The sequence below is a fragment of the Bactrocera neohumeralis genome, chromosome 3 (assembly GCF_024586455.1).
Source record: "Bactrocera neohumeralis isolate Rockhampton chromosome 3, APGP_CSIRO_Bneo_wtdbg2-racon-allhic-juicebox.fasta_v2, whole genome shotgun sequence".
Lineage (NCBI taxonomy): Eukaryota > Metazoa > Arthropoda > Insecta > Diptera > Tephritidae > Bactrocera > Bactrocera neohumeralis.
In genome coordinates this window covers 54,108,429-54,124,543 of record NC_065920.1, presented here as the reverse complement: position 1 = coordinate 54,124,543, position 16,115 = coordinate 54,108,429, and the positions used below count along the sequence as shown (strand labels likewise).

General features: G+C 36.0%; 1 pseudogene; it reads right to left on the bottom strand.

The window, feature by feature from the left end:
• Positions 1-13,019: 13,019 nt before the first annotated feature.
• Positions 13,020-15,783, bottom strand: LOC126753786 (uncharacterized; annotated as a pseudogene).
• Positions 15,784-16,115: the final 332 nt, after the last annotated feature.

Here is a 16,115-nt window from a genome sequence, read left to right as displayed (position 1 = left end):
GCGGACAGATGAATAGTCACCTAAATTTTAACTCTTCAAGCCACCCTAATCGTTTATACATGTATGAACTCCATATCTATTTCGATTAGTTTGAGGTGATGAAAGCAACTAACGGGTGAACAAAACTTTATAAATTGTAGCAATTTGCTGCGAGAGTATAAAAAGCGAAATATTTTAACTTTTAATTTCAAACTATGACGATAAATTCGATTATAAATACTAACTAATTCTTCCTACATTTAATTGCCCAAAAAGTGAGTCAAAATACATAGGCCAAAGAAACTTACGGTCGTCGTGCATATCGTCCCCATTTTTATCTAAATTACAAAGAACTTTAAAATTACTAGTATTCTCAACGATATGCTACATTTAAAACACAGAGAGTGTTTTTAAACCTGTTGACAAGTTTGTTAGCTCTCCTCACCCTTAAAGCTGAATGAACAGGAATGCATTGTCTGCTTTGCTCTTTCGTTGTATTTAATGAATTGAAAAGAAGTTCATAAATTTTCAGTAATGTTATAACTCGCCAATTTCTCAATACACGCACACAACAACACATCGACTGAACAAAACGCAACGAGAAGACAGTAAATGTGAAAATTTCTTTTCAATGCAGGATAGCTTCAATGAAAATTTGTTTAAGCTACCATGAAGTAGAGCAGCCACTGCGAACATTTGAACAAAACAATGTAGCGAAGTCAAAAATGCTGTAAGAGCTTTAAGCAGAAGCCGGGCAGGACATGCAAAATTAAATGCGATTTGAATCGAAAAGCAAAAGTTTGTACATATTGCTCGGAGATGAGCGGTTTATATGTTCACTAGGGGGGGTCGATTCCGGACTTTTTTCGATTCGGGATTTCTAATAGTGCGGAAAAGATGCCTTAGTACTTCCTGATTATAATGCAACTTTTTGTTTTGAGATCGGATTGCATCTTCAACCCCAACTCCGGCCTTGAAATTTCGGAAATTCCCCTAAAATTGTGAAATTGTCTACCTAGCGCCTGAAATACGCATCTCATGGCAATATGTATAAAACAAAAGTTATTTGTCACGTCATTTGCTACCGAAATGGTATCATGGCCGTAGGACGAACCATTCCCGAGATACGAGCGAAAATGCGGCGGGCCACAGCGCATATATCCACATAAATATTTTTTCACCGAGTTCCTTCACTCTTGTCGTTGATTTCGCCGAGTGCTATCACTTATATTCTCTCAACAGAACACAGAACTCAAAATGTCTGTATCTAAATTTAAATTTAGACAGAAAGGTCCTGTGTTTGGCATATATCCGTACAATCTCTCTGAGTCCCAGTTACCTACTTACCAGGATGTTCTTTTGTGTTATCAGTTTGAAAGATTTCATATAGGGCGACTCCGAGGCGACAACTATGAACCTAGGAGTAAAGAGGTTACAGAAATAGTTGCAAAAAAGGTTGAAACTACTTTCAAAAAGTCACCTATTCCGATAGTTTCACACACCAGAGTTGTACAAATGCTCACCACATACCTTTAGGAATTTCTGACTCTTAAACAAATGTTTTTAAGGAACCCAATAGGTTTGAGCTCTAAAAGAGACGACTTTGTCTCTTCTGCCGGAAAATTATTTGACATCGCTGCTTGTAAATGCATTTATTTGTCTTCTTGCACTTGTCTAAAGGAAAGGAAAGTTCCTATCAATGAACAACCATTTCTCTTGGACCAGAGAACCACCATTGGTCACTGACAAATGCAGGATTAGTCGGGCTAAAAAAAGTGTTGGAGTTAAGCTCCAAAATACCGAAAGTATTGACTCTGTATATGGGCTGTATTTTCACGGCCGCAAAGACAATACACTTACACAAGTCAGCGAAGGTGAAAAGTAATACCGCGACACTGTCAAAGAGGACCATATTTCTCTTATAGCGGAACCTGGTTGTCATTACTTTGCCCACGTCACATCTCCTTCCGGGTCAGCTGAGGATGAGACGCAAGCTATATGGCGACATTTACAAGACGTAAAGAGTCCAAATACATAGAACTTCCATTTCGTGCTCTTTTCGAACAATCTCTGACGACATAGGTAAACTGCTCCCTGATTGTGAGAAGTTGCCTGTTGTCAAATTTGAAAGTTTTCCATCCTGCCAATTACCTTCTGAGGTTATTAATCCGACTCAACATAGCACAGACCATTATCTCTATAAAATATCATAAGCTGTTATTTCCGGTCAATGTTCATCAGATTTAGCGTCGATGCATCCAGGTAACATGTGCAAATCTCGCTGGCTCACCTGTGCAAATAGAATTCTGAGATTATACATTTCTACTGACAAACCAACAAAGGAAATAAAGATTTTGATCAAGTACATACTTACAGTTTACTCACCTTTGTGGTTCTCAATAAGATTCAACAGTTCAATCAAAGATGGCTCGCGCCATCTCTATGCTGCAATTCAAAGGTCGACATACTTACCTGCTAAACTGCGCAAGGTTGTCGATTCATCCATTCAACAGAATGCTTTCTTTGCTCTTCCAGAAAACATTCTCCTTAGTATGATGACTGACGAACGGATAGAAGTCAGAAAGTTGCCACTTGACCGTCTTTTGGCAGCCAGAGAAGCAGAGTCTGACACTGTGAATGGAAGAATGACCAATACAGGTTAGCTGAGAGCTGCAACAATTTTCACCTTGCGCTGTGCCTTTTCGCTCGTATCTCGGGAATTATTCGTCCTACGGCCATGATCATTTCGGTAGCAAATGACCTGACAAATAACTTTTGTTTCATACATTTTGCCATGAGATGCGTATTTCAGGCGCTAGGTAGACAATTTCACGATTTTTGGCGAATTTCCGAAATTTCAAGGCCGGAGTTGGGGTTGAAGATGCAATCCGATCTCAAAACAAAAAGTTACATTGGAATCAGGAAGTACTAAGGCAACTTTTCCGCACTATTAGAAATCCCGAATCGAAAAAAGTTCGGAATCGACCCACCCTAATGTACACTGACACAATGGCACAAATTAAAATGTATCTTCGGTAGCTCCAAACTTTAAACGGCTGGGCCCAACGATTTCGCCAATTTCATTTTTTTTCTTGGTCACTCCACCAAATATAAGGTGCGTAACTAAGTGCCCGCTGCTAAAAAGATCTAAGCATCTTTCCTGCTTCTGTAGTTTGCTTTGTAATTGTTGCTTTGTGATGGCAAGTATTTGATTAAGGGGAATTTTAACAAATAGGGTGCAAGCATGATGGCGCTGTCAAAATAGGTTAATTGAGAAAGCCATACAAATTAATAAGACTATTTCATATTCTTGCGAAAAATGATACAATGATACAATGATTTTAATTGCCTAACTTAAAAGTAAAGGAATATCCACTAAATAAATGTCCTTTAAGTTTTGATTGTTATTCGTTCTCCGTATACTTTATATTAATGAATAACGGAGTTTTAAGGGTCACGTATAGTGAAACTTGAATCCTTGAAAATTAAAATAATAAAGCATTCAAAAGTCTTTAGATTCGGAAAAATTATTAAATATTTTCCAATTAAAAATTTTGACTGGCTATGAATTTTTTTGTACTAAAGGATGACATATTTCGAAGTTGCCTACTTTTTTAAAGGAAAAATACAGAATGATGATGACAAATTTATCATTCGAAAGAAAATTCTTTAGCATATGTTTTTTTAAGTTTATCTCTTTTAAATGTTGGTCGCGGATATGTCTCAGATGATCCATCCGTTGCTTCCAATTTTCGATGACTTGTTCGAGCATTTCGACAGATAAGTGGCGAATTACACGCGGGGTTGTTCGCATAGGCTTTAAACTTTACATATCTCTACAGGAAAAATTCTAACGGTGTGATATCACACAATCTTGGTGGCCAATTGACCATCCCAAAGCGTGAAATTATTTGTTCACGGAAGGGTTTTCTCATTACATCCATTGACGGTTACGTTCTCACCGGCATCATTTTTGAAGAAATATGAACCATTGATTTCACCGACCCACAGAGCACACCAAATCATTGTTTTTTCTAACTAAGACTATATGGATGAAATGGCACGCTGTTTTACTACTACTATAAACAAAAAGGCACAAAACAAACGCATTCAATCATTTTCACAGTTCAAATTCAACACGGCACAACCTGTTAAAGCGTAACATAACAGTATACAGAAAACAACTAACTTGAAACAGGAAGTGCAACACATCTGAGTGCAGTGCTGCAAACCTTTTACTCCCTTTCCCTCGCCCAGGCAATCACTAGGAGCAGCTGCATATTCAGTCAGGCAGTAAAACTGCGAAACTCTAGGCGATTCGAACCTTAGGCGCTTGTTCAATTGTCGGCTGACATAACAACTCTAGGAAAAACATTTATACACCAATTGAAATTGAGGCGTGAAAATTTTACACACAAATGTTTAGAAAGTGTGTTGAAGTATGAGACATCAAAGTTGTGAGGAACAATTCCGAAGTCGTAGACTGTACCAAGCCCATTAATGTTGCCTTCAGAGAAAAGTCGTGTAAATTATACATAAATATGTATATATCAACAAGTTGGCTGCTTTTTAATGACGTTGAAATGATGAGAAAAGTATAAGAGCACAGATCTAGGCTTTTATAATTTAACCCTAGACAGCTAACCTTCGTCGATTCGACGAGTACGAAAAAGAATATTCGTTGCCTCTCTTGCCCGCGAGGTTTGATCATCCCAACGTTGCTTGTCAACTCAGTGTTCGCTGAGCTTTTCTGAGAGGCACACGTGTTTGGTGGGTAAGTACGATATTTTTCTAGATATTACGATAATGCTCGTCGTTTCGACGAATGGTTAGGGATTTAATGTAATATATGTTTTTTATTTTTTACAGTTTTAATCATGTCTTCAAGGCGATTGCTGTGTGAGGAAAGTATAATGCGTTTATTAATGGACGAGGACGATGACGGGGCATTGGAGAAGTTATCCGATAGCTAAACTGAAGACACTGTATTGGTGGATAATGTTGAAAGTGATAATCAGTCAGAAGAGTCGTCATTACTTTCGGGCGATGAAGACATTCATGAGGGGGTTTCTGGTGCTTTGATGGATGATGTGCCGGGACTTGCAACACCTTCTGCTTCAAACGAATTAAGCTCAGGTAACGATCCTAGTATTTTGGCATTCTCAAGCAGCACTATCCGCAGTCGGTCCCGTCATGCTTGGGCTACGCGCAAAGGGCGAACTTCGAATAGAACCGCAGCAATAAATATAGCACGTGGAGCCAGGGGGCCAACTCGCACAGTAAAGGATATTGTCGACCCGCTAATGTTATTTGAACAATTCATAACAAATCAGATAGTAGACGAGATTTTGAAATGGACAAACTTAGAGATTGAGATGAAAAGACAGAACTATGAGTCAATATCATCTACGCAAAAAAACACTAGCAAAGAGGAGATCAGAGCCCTGTTGGGAATTATGGTGTTAACTGCAGCATGAAAAGACAATCATCTGACCCTTGATGAATGGTTCAATTCAGAGTAATGTGGTACAAGATATGTATCTTGTATGAGCAAAGACAGATAGATGTCTAGTTTTGCTTGATAACGGCAAAAAAACGATCCTTTTACCCCATAAGAGATATATGGGAAATGCTTATTGTCCAGTGCCGCCAAAACTAAGTTCCCAGAACAAATGTTACTGTTGATGAGCAGCTACTGGCTTTCCGCGGCAGGTGCAAGTTCAGAATGTATATATCAAATAAACCCGCCAAGTATGGGGTCAAGTTAGAAATGATGTGTGATAGTGGCACAAGGTATATGGTCGACTGTATACCATATCTCGGAAAAGGAACCAATACAGGAGGGATGCCTTTGGGAGAGTACTTCGTAAAGGAACTTACTCGTAGTATTCACGGCACTAACAGAAACGTTACCATGGACAATTGGTTTGCCTCAATACCACTAGCAAAGCAATTACTTCAGCAGCCTTATAAGCTGACAATTGTAGGAACAGTACGTTCTAATAAAAGGGAAATTCCAGAAGAAATGAAGAACAAGAAAAGGAGTAACAGGAATTATCAAACCACCGAAGTCAATACATCTAGAAAGGTGAATACATCGATGTTCGTGTATGATGGACCCCTTACACTTCTTTCCTTCAAACCTGAACCATCAAAATTGGTTTACATGCTTTCCTCTTGTGATGAGGAAGCCTCAGTTAATCCAGATAATAAAAAACCACGCATGATAGAGTTCTACAATTCTAAAAAGGTGGTGTTGAGACATTTGATCAAATGTGCTCTGTAATGTTATGCAGCAGAAAAACCAATCGATGGCCAATGTGCGTTCTCTATGGAATGATGAATATAGCATGCATCAACAGCTACATACTTTATTGCCACAATGTCTCGGTACAGGGTGAAAAAATACTGCCTAGGCGTGATTTTATGAAGAAGCTGCATTCGCAACTTGTAGAACCTTGGCTGAAAATCCGACATGAAATTCGTACCATGCCGACCCACACCAAAAACCAAATAACAGAGATATTATTTCCCAATAATGATGAAAATCAAGGTCAAAGCCAACCATCAGCCACCAATGACCTTCAACCAGCAGAGGCACCAACTAGTAATAAAAGGAAAGCTTGCGGTCTATGTTCCTATAAAAAAAGGCACATGACAAAGACGGTATGCGCAAAATGTAACACTGCAATTTGTTGCTCTTTAAAAAATTAGTTTTTATATCTTTTTCAAAATATTTATAGTGTTTTTATTAAAGTACGCCAAAGAAGAAATGTCTGTTATGTGTTTCTCTATTTTAAGTTTTTTTATAAATATGTTGTCTTCTCGGATCTTATTAAAACTAGTGCCTTAATTAAATATGTGTTCAACAAATACAATTTGAAATAGAATATAAAATGAATGTTTTATTTTGTACAATAGTTCCTGAAATACATATATTTGCAATTAAAATAATTAAAGATTGTTTAAATGCATGAAATAAAGACACTCTAACAATGCTCGTCGAATCGACGAATGGTAAGGGTTTATATGGGGCTACTGAAGGTTAGCTGTCTAGGGTTAAAATTTTAATGCTAAGTTTTTTTAACTGAAAGAATTCAAGAATGAAATTTATTTATTTTCCATTTAATTTTGATTTGTCATTTTTATATTTGTATAACCTATTTAAAACCTTTTACAAATTTTAAGGAGTTCTTGAATTTTTCGCCTGTGAAAAGTTTAATAAATCTTTGAGAGTACCTGTATGTACAAAATTGAAAATGTTCATTGCTTCAAAAAGGTGGGATGTAACAATATACTTTTTAGACATTTTTATATCCTTTATAAATGTTAAATAAGATAAGATATATTCTAGATATTGTAATAAATTATACAGTCCACATATGTATATACAAAACATACATAAATAAAAACATAAAACTATATGAATTTATATGCAACACATCTTCATATATGAGGCACGTAATATATAATATAAACATATTTACATATTTGGGTTACATATTTGGGGAACCCAAACCATGCAACATAAATTATATGAAAACACACATATGTACTGCAATGTATGTATAGTTGAAAAGAACCCCATGTGGTGTGCCGTACATACACATATATTTAATTAGAAAACTAAGACTTCAAAAATAGTATATAAGGCTCACAAATTTAAAAATAAAATGTCTAATGAAAGCTTTCTCACTCGACAAAAGACTTATTCATTTCCTCCCACCAGCGGTAAGGTTGATAAAGTCTTTATTGAGTTAACACTGTATGTCGTTGCCAGCGACAAAAAATATCCTAAAAAGAAACACGGTTATAATGCTATATATTTAAGTAAACATTTTTTCGTTTACAGCTTATTATACTCTCGCAACAAAGTTGCCAAAGAGAGTATTATAGTTTTGTTCACATAACGGTTGTTTGTAAGTCCTAAACCTAAAAGAGTCAGATATAGGGTTAAGTATACCAAAGTGATCAGGGTGACGAGTAGAGTTGAAATCCGGATGTCTTTCTGTCCGTCCGTCCGTCCGTCCGCCCGTCCGTGCAAGCTGTAACTTAAGTGAAAATTGAGGTATCGTGATGAAACTTGGTACACGTATTTCTTGGCTCCATAAGAAGGTTAAGTTCGAAGATCGAAGTTCAAAATCGGCCCACTGCCACTCCCACAAAATGGCGGAAACCGAAAACCTATAAAGTGTCATAACTAAGCCATAAATAAAAATATTAAAGTGAAATTTGACACAAAGGATCGCATTAGGGAGGGGCATATTTGGAAGTAATGTTTTTGGAAAAGTGGGCGTGGCCCCGCCCCCTACTAAGTTTTTTGTACATATCTCGGAAACTAGTATAGCTATGTCAACCAAACTCTATAGAGTCGGTTTCTTCAGGCATTTCCATATACAGTTGGAGGTGGGGATAATAACCACGCCCACCTCCCATACAAAGGTTATGTTGAAAATCACTAAAAGTGCGTTAACCGACTAACAAAAAAACGTCAGAAACACTTAATTTTACGGAAGAAATTGCAGAAGGAAGCTGCACCCAGGCTTTTTTTTAAAAATTGAAAATGGGCGTGGCGTCGCCCACTTATGAACCAAAAACCATATCTCAGGAACTACTCTACCGATTTCAATGAAATTCGGTATATAATATTTTCTCAACATCCTGATGACATGTAAGAAACATGGGTGAAATCGGTTCACAACTACGCCTTCTTCCAATATAACGCTATTTTGAATTCCATCTGATGCCTTCTCTGTATAATATATGTATAGTGCATTAGGAACCAATGATGATAGCGGAATAAAACTTTACACAAATATGGTATTTGAGCTGAGGTAACCCTTGTGGAAAAATTGTCGTGATCGGACTATAACTTTTCAAGGTCCCTGATATCGAACACGAAGAACTCAGTGCCTAACCTAACATAACCTAATTTTTCACCGAAAATATCGGTAAATCTCTCAGACATTTTCATGTAATTCAGAGGGCATCATTTTTATACTCTCGCAAAAAAGTTGCTAATAACAGTATCTCGATTATCACTTTATCATGCGAGAGTATAAAATGTTCGGTGACACCCGAACTTAGATCTTCCTTACTTGTTTTTCTTTGATTATTATTTTTGTTTCGCAACTGTTATTTCCTAGTAATCTCTGATGATTTGAATTTTGTCGCTTTACAGGAGATTGAATAAATAATAAGAATAAATAAATATAATAGCACTTTCACTGGTCAACGTATCCAACAGTGTAATGAAACATAAATTTTATTCTTAAATGAGATATATTTTTTGTATGTATATGCGTAAACTCACCATTTTGAATGACTGCATCAAGGTAGCAACTTAAACATCTATGCATATACATACATAAATATTGTAATTTCAATATTCCACATATTGCCACTTCTGTTCGCAAATTCGCAAAGCATGTGTGTGTGTCCTAGCGTAAGAAATTTTGCATTATGTGAGTCAGCTTCCTCACACACTCGTTTACCACTTGAGCAAGGCTAACGGGTAAGTATTAACTTCCAATTCGTTGGCTACTAACTTAAATTAAAAGAAACTTAGTTTTTTAAGAATATCAGCAACCACATACAAATATACATATATGCATTGCCGAAGTTTACATGGGGTGAAAAGTGCTCAGCGACCTTGACATGCGTGATCTATGGCAGCAGTAATTTTAAAATTGCAGTGGATGAAAATTACAAAGTAAAATGAACTTAAAATGTTTTGCATCGAAAATGTTTGATCATATGCATACGTTCTCACAAGAGTTCGAAGTATAAGAAAATTTACTTAATTTTCTCTCGGTCATATAATCAAGTACATGTAGTTGACCAGCAAATAAAGAGTGTATTGAGTTATTTCGTATTTATAAAAATTTCCATAAAATAGATCTCTAAGCTAAACAAAACCAAAAAAATGAAACAGATTTCAAAGCTAAACAAAACCAAAAAAACTTTAAATTCGATTTATTATATATAATACTAGCTGACCCCGCAGCCGTTGTCCTGCTTGAAATTATATGTTTTGAAATGAAAAGAAAGTTGAATTTATATTGTGTTGAAAATCATTTATTTGCGATTTTTCTACATTTTTTTTAATGTAGTTTGATAAAAAAATATTTTGGTTTCCGTTCTGGTGCGTAAATGTGCGAAATGGCTGTCAACTTGTGTTCGATAACTGCGTCACAATCAGTTGGGTTCCATTTCTCAATTTCGGCGCATGAAGATTGTGAAACATAAAAATGACAGATCCAAATTTGAGACGCAAATGATGCTGCGGCACACCAAGCCTCTCCAAAGAATTTAAAACTTCCACTGTAAAATTTATGGCTTCGCCTTCATTGTCAAGACGATCGATCGACTTGTATGAGCCCAAAACCTCCCGGAATTTGACTTTGAATCTTCCAGATTCTATAATTCATGGCTTCGCCTTCATTGTCAAGACGATCGATCGACTTGTATGAGCCCAAAACCTCCCGGAATTTGACTTTGAATCTTCCAGATTCTATAATTCATGGCTTCGCCTTCATTGTCAAGACGATCGATCGACTTGTATGAGCCCAAACATCCCGGAATTTGACTTTGAATCTTCCAGATTAAGTCATTAACATCGGTAATTTTGCCAGCTAAAATTACGCGTGTAACCAAGATATTGCAGTTACGATAATTTGGCCAATGTTCGGATTTTCCAATTCATTTCAATTTTCGGAATTTTCCAATTCTTATTGAATACAATGTAAAATGTCATCGTTTATGTTGTTTTTTTCGTATCTTATAACTGCCGCGAATTTGAAGGCTGATATGTAGAAATGTGAAGTAGCTATCGCACTGTCCATAGTTTGTTTCCAGTGATTATCATGTTCCAGCAATTGCAATTGCTGGCATACTTCTCAAAAAGTTGCACACAATGTTCCATTCACAAGACGCAATGACTTATGCAAATGAATTTGAACCGCGATACGCACAACAGCCGGAAAATTTTCATGAATTGCAAAAGTAAATATACTATAAAGCGCATTATTGCAGTTCACATATCGACCCATTTGATACTCGCTGATCTCATCTCGTTCAATACCAATAACCGCCATGTTGCTTCCTTTGGTGACGTAATTACAAACTTATTTGATCGATTTCAGCAAACTGCAATACTCAACATTGACATAAGTTTTGAATGTGAATTAGTCTACAGTGGTGAATATGGTACGATTCATGTGTTTTCAACTTCGATATTCACTTTTCTAAATTGACTGCTGAATGTTCTGCCATTGTCGTCTGGTGAGCTACGCGGATAGAGTGGATATCCATCATTTCTTGTTTGAGTTTCCGAAAGAAAAGCACGTGGATGGGTTTTGGTGCATTTATTGTCAGACATACAAACCGAAGTGACATTGTGGTGTCCGCAAGGCCCATTAACCATATTGGTTTTCAGCACTTCGTATAATACTGGATCTTTCTCTGCATCACCATCCAAATAGGAATGTGTGCGTGCGGCAAACCTCTCTTTTGCCACTCAACAGAGTACATCAAGCATCTAACATCACCACATATACGTTGCTTCAAGATATAGTCCATCAAACATCGTAACTTTTGTTTGAAAAGTCGTGCTGTGATATCGTGACGATCGCTTGCTGATTGATTGCGCTCCATAATTCCGCACGTATGTCATCGCACCCTGGGAGTACTTCTTGCCTTGCCTTGGGCTGCTATACGTTGATGAAAAAAAGAACGCCTACCAATATTAGGGCGGCCTCTGCACGGCAATATTACGATTATTTTGGCGATGCGATTTGATGATACGGATGGATAGAGGAGGTCCCTCCTCAGACTCATAGTTTTCGAGATATTTCTGTTTAAAGTTCAAAAATTTGTAAAAACAATGCTCGTTTTTTCACTATGTTCAACCCACATTTCACGTATTTTTTCAATTAATATATACTTAATTCACGTATATCTGACCGTGTAAGAGACATACATACCATTTCTAAATTTATGCCACACGCTATGCGACTATCCTTGTTTCCTGTTGACTGTCATCTCAAATGCAATTTTCACTGGTAACGGAATACGTTTGAACTGAAATGGAAAATCGTTAGAACTCAAAGGAGTTCTTAGAATCAAACATCCTGCCCCCTTGTATTCGATAGCGCAGATTGCGGAACATAATAACGACAGATACAACTTTGAGATGCAAATGATGCGGTGGCATACCAAGCCTGTCCAAAGAATTTAGAAATTCCATAGGATAATGCACGGCATCGTCTTCATTGTCAAGATGATCGATCGATTTGTATGAGCGCAAGTCAACCGGAATTTGAATTTAAATCTTCCAGTTTAAGTCAACAACATCGGCATTGCGCGTGCACTTAAGGAAAAAGGAATCGTAGTTACGATAATTTGGCCAATGTCGGAACATTCGTGCACTTTTTAATTATTTTTTACTTTTTTTTAAGTTATTTTGATAGTATAACTTTATAGAAATAATAAAAATGTTTCTTGAGGTGATTTCATTTTCAATTAAAAATTAAAACCACATATTTTAAAAAATATCGTTAAAGCGGTTTCCTAAATAAAAAGGCAAATTTTTCATGGTGGTGTTTTTCGTCGTGTTATAAATTATGTTTTTTATTACATCAAATCAACACAAAAAGAAGAAGCATTTCGGGCTCAAAAAGAAATCTCCTGCGCTGCGAGCAAAAATAAATATCGGTTCCATATGAAAAAGCATTTCATGATATATTTGTTTGTTGTTGGATTTTGTTATACTCAGAACAGCTTATCTTATCTTATACACTCAGTCCTTTCGCGTAAAAATGGTTAGTTTTCCAATATTAACTGACGAATTGGTTCCGAATATAAAAAATATCGCGTATAACAAAATATACGCGCAAAAAATATTCAAAAACAATACAATAAGTTTCAAATTTCAGACTTATGATTTATTCATTCATAACAAAATAAAAAATACAAAACAAAAACCATATATAAATGAGAAGAAAATAGGTAGATTTATTGAAAAAAACGTTGAATGCTGTTTAATCACTGTCATTATCCGTAGTGGAAATTATTCTTAGCCGCTTATTTTGATGGCCGGCACTGATATCACTAGAATTTGTATCAAAATCAATAGTAAGAACTATGGATTGATGTTCTGATTGACTTAGGATCCCCGACTGAGTTTGCACCATAAATTCAGTTACTTTTGTTTGAATGTTCTACCCGTAGTTCTTTATAACTTAACATGCACTCAATTATTTTTGAAAAATTCGTGCACGTTCGGCATCAGTATCATTTGCTACAAAATAATTTTCCAATTCTGCTGCAAGTTTAAGACCTTGCTTAATCGTCTCTGCTTTAATTGGATGCTCGTCTATCTCGGTGCCGCTGCCATTTTCCGATTCGATTACTTCCGTAGCTATTTCAGTCAAATCGTCATTACCGAGCTCTCGGTCTAGAAGAATCTCGTCAATATCTTCTCTCGTCATATCTGCAAGAATTTCTCCTCCCGCGGAACGTGCTAAATCAATGATATCTGAATAATTAGTTGAATTGCTTGTTACGGACATACCACTTTTAACACATTCTGGCCAAACAGATTTCCAGCATGCGTTTAACGTATGTTGCCTTATTTCAGAAATTGCTTTTGACGCGTACAAGATGCAATCCTTGATAGAAAAATTTTTCCAAGAATCGGTGAAGTCCAATTCAGGATTTTCCTCCAGTTTTTCCGTAATGAACTGAAAAGTTTTTTGAGGAGGAAAATGATATTTACATTAGGATGTTCAATCAACGGATGGCCTGGTGCATTGTCAATTATTCAAAGAGCTTTAAAGGGCTGTTTCTTCTTCTCCAAATAACTTTTAACTTCTTGTACAAAGCATTTAGCAAACCATTCTTGGAATATATTTCCAATTACCCTGGCTTTTTTATTGGCCATCCAGTGAGCACGTAAATGTTTTAAATCTTTGCCCTTTAGTGCTCGCGGCCTGAGTGCGCCGGCATATTAAAAATTATTACGCGTAAAAATATGTAAACAAGCAAAAAACGAAAAAAAGCAATCGCGTTAAAGTGAAAGTGCAAAAATAACCGCGTTAAAGTGAAATAGCGTAAAAAGAGATCGCGTAAAAAAGGACTGAGTGTATATAAAAATGAATCGCAAAATGTGTTGCTAAGCGCATAACTCAACAACGCCTGGACCAATTGGCTAATTCTTTTTTCTAAATGTTCGTGGAGGTTCAGGGATGGTTTTCACGAAACTCAAACTAGAAATGGTAGATGTCTACTCTTACGGCGTCGCTCACCAGACGACAATGGCAGAACATTCAGCATTCAATTTAGAAGAGTGAATATCGAAGTTGACAACACACGGATCGTACTATATTCACCATTATTGTCTAAGTCACATTCAAAACTCATATCAATGTTGAGTATTGCAGTTTGGTGTAATCGATAAAATACGTTTGTAATTACGTCACCAAAGGAGGCAACATGGCGGTTATTGGTCTTGTACTATACAGTCGATACGTGAACTGCAATAAAGCGTTTTGTAGGATATTTACTTTTACCCCTAAAACTTAGAGGTCACCAACAAGTAATATGACCACGCGAAGGGTTTAAGGTTTAAAACAGTACTCAGCTCTGGTTGCCCAGAGCTCCTTTATTTATAAATTTACTTATCCTAATTCATGTATGAACCACATGCAGAGCACAGTCACATATCTTAATACTAATCTACTGTACATACCGACAGTATATACAAATATCTTAAACATAAGTATTCCAAACGGCGTACACAACTACTTTTTATCTTTTATTATTTTAGGATCATTTGCGATCTTTTACATTGCATATATTAAATACTACAGTCTCTAATTAATATACCCGAAATGAACAATCTACGTTTGAGACTAGATTCGTATGTGCTGGCGATAATGAACATAAATATTTGTAACATGATATTTGTTTCTATACAGATTTACAAAAATATCTTATTTACAATTGTAGCCGTTAAGAACTGTTCAGAAATCTAAACACGATTTGCATTTCCTGAGTGTTTTCTCAACTACGCGACAACAGAAGTGTTGAGCTTTTGTGATTTTAACGCGACTAAAAAGTTTTATTTTGTATGGATTGGTGGTAGGGTAGACAGAGCTTTTGTTGATTTCGCTTTTTAAGGTTGTCGTTGCTTTTCTTTTCAGTTCATTTAGTCCCTCAATTTTTGCGATATCCATTTGAAATTTTACACACATCTTTTTCGCCCAAGAAGCTGCTCATTTGTCGAAACCATCGATATATGTATGTATATTGTAGTATAATCACTGTAGCGTATAGCTTCCATACGAACTAAAAAGTCGAAATCAAGTGCTTGTATGGAGAATTTTTCGTTTGACGAGATATTTTCAAGAAATTTGGCATGGACTGTTGGCAGCGGCATAAGTTTAATCTTCGGAGAAATTGATAGAATCGATTTACTGTCATTTTGTTTACCAATGTTGCTGAGTTTTTCCTTCGGCTTATATCAGATGAATTTGTGAGCCCAATATTCTAAAATTATGGGTTGGACTTCTTTAAAAAATAAGCCAGTAGTAAATATCTTTCTCCCTGGATGGAATTCACTCAACTTTCCTATTCGATAATATAAAATAATTTGTTTCATATACATAAAATTATAATAATCATGTTTTCTGACTAATTCAATATCTGGACAAAGCTGTTTAGAGATTCTATATGTTCCTCAAATCTAATACCAGTTGAATAGTCTACCAAATAATATTTTTCAAAGCAGAGAATAATATGATTTTTTATTTATATTTTTTCAAGAGGAGTTAAACACTAATTTTACCACGAATACATTAACAACAACATTTACCTTTATGTATATATTAATAAATGGTCTGTCGGAATGAAATTAAAATTTCCTCAACGTTTATTATAATTGTGATAAGTTGAGACAATTAGATTTAGTAAGTTTAAGATCACTTACTATTTAGCCTCCTGCAATAAAAAGAGGGACATTTTCCTCTTTGTTGGTGTTGAAGCTACAGAAAGCTTTTCAAATATTTTTAAAGAACACTGCCGAGTTTATAGGCGTGTGTTAAAAGAAGTAGATTTTGATTTCTAAAACTTTCCTG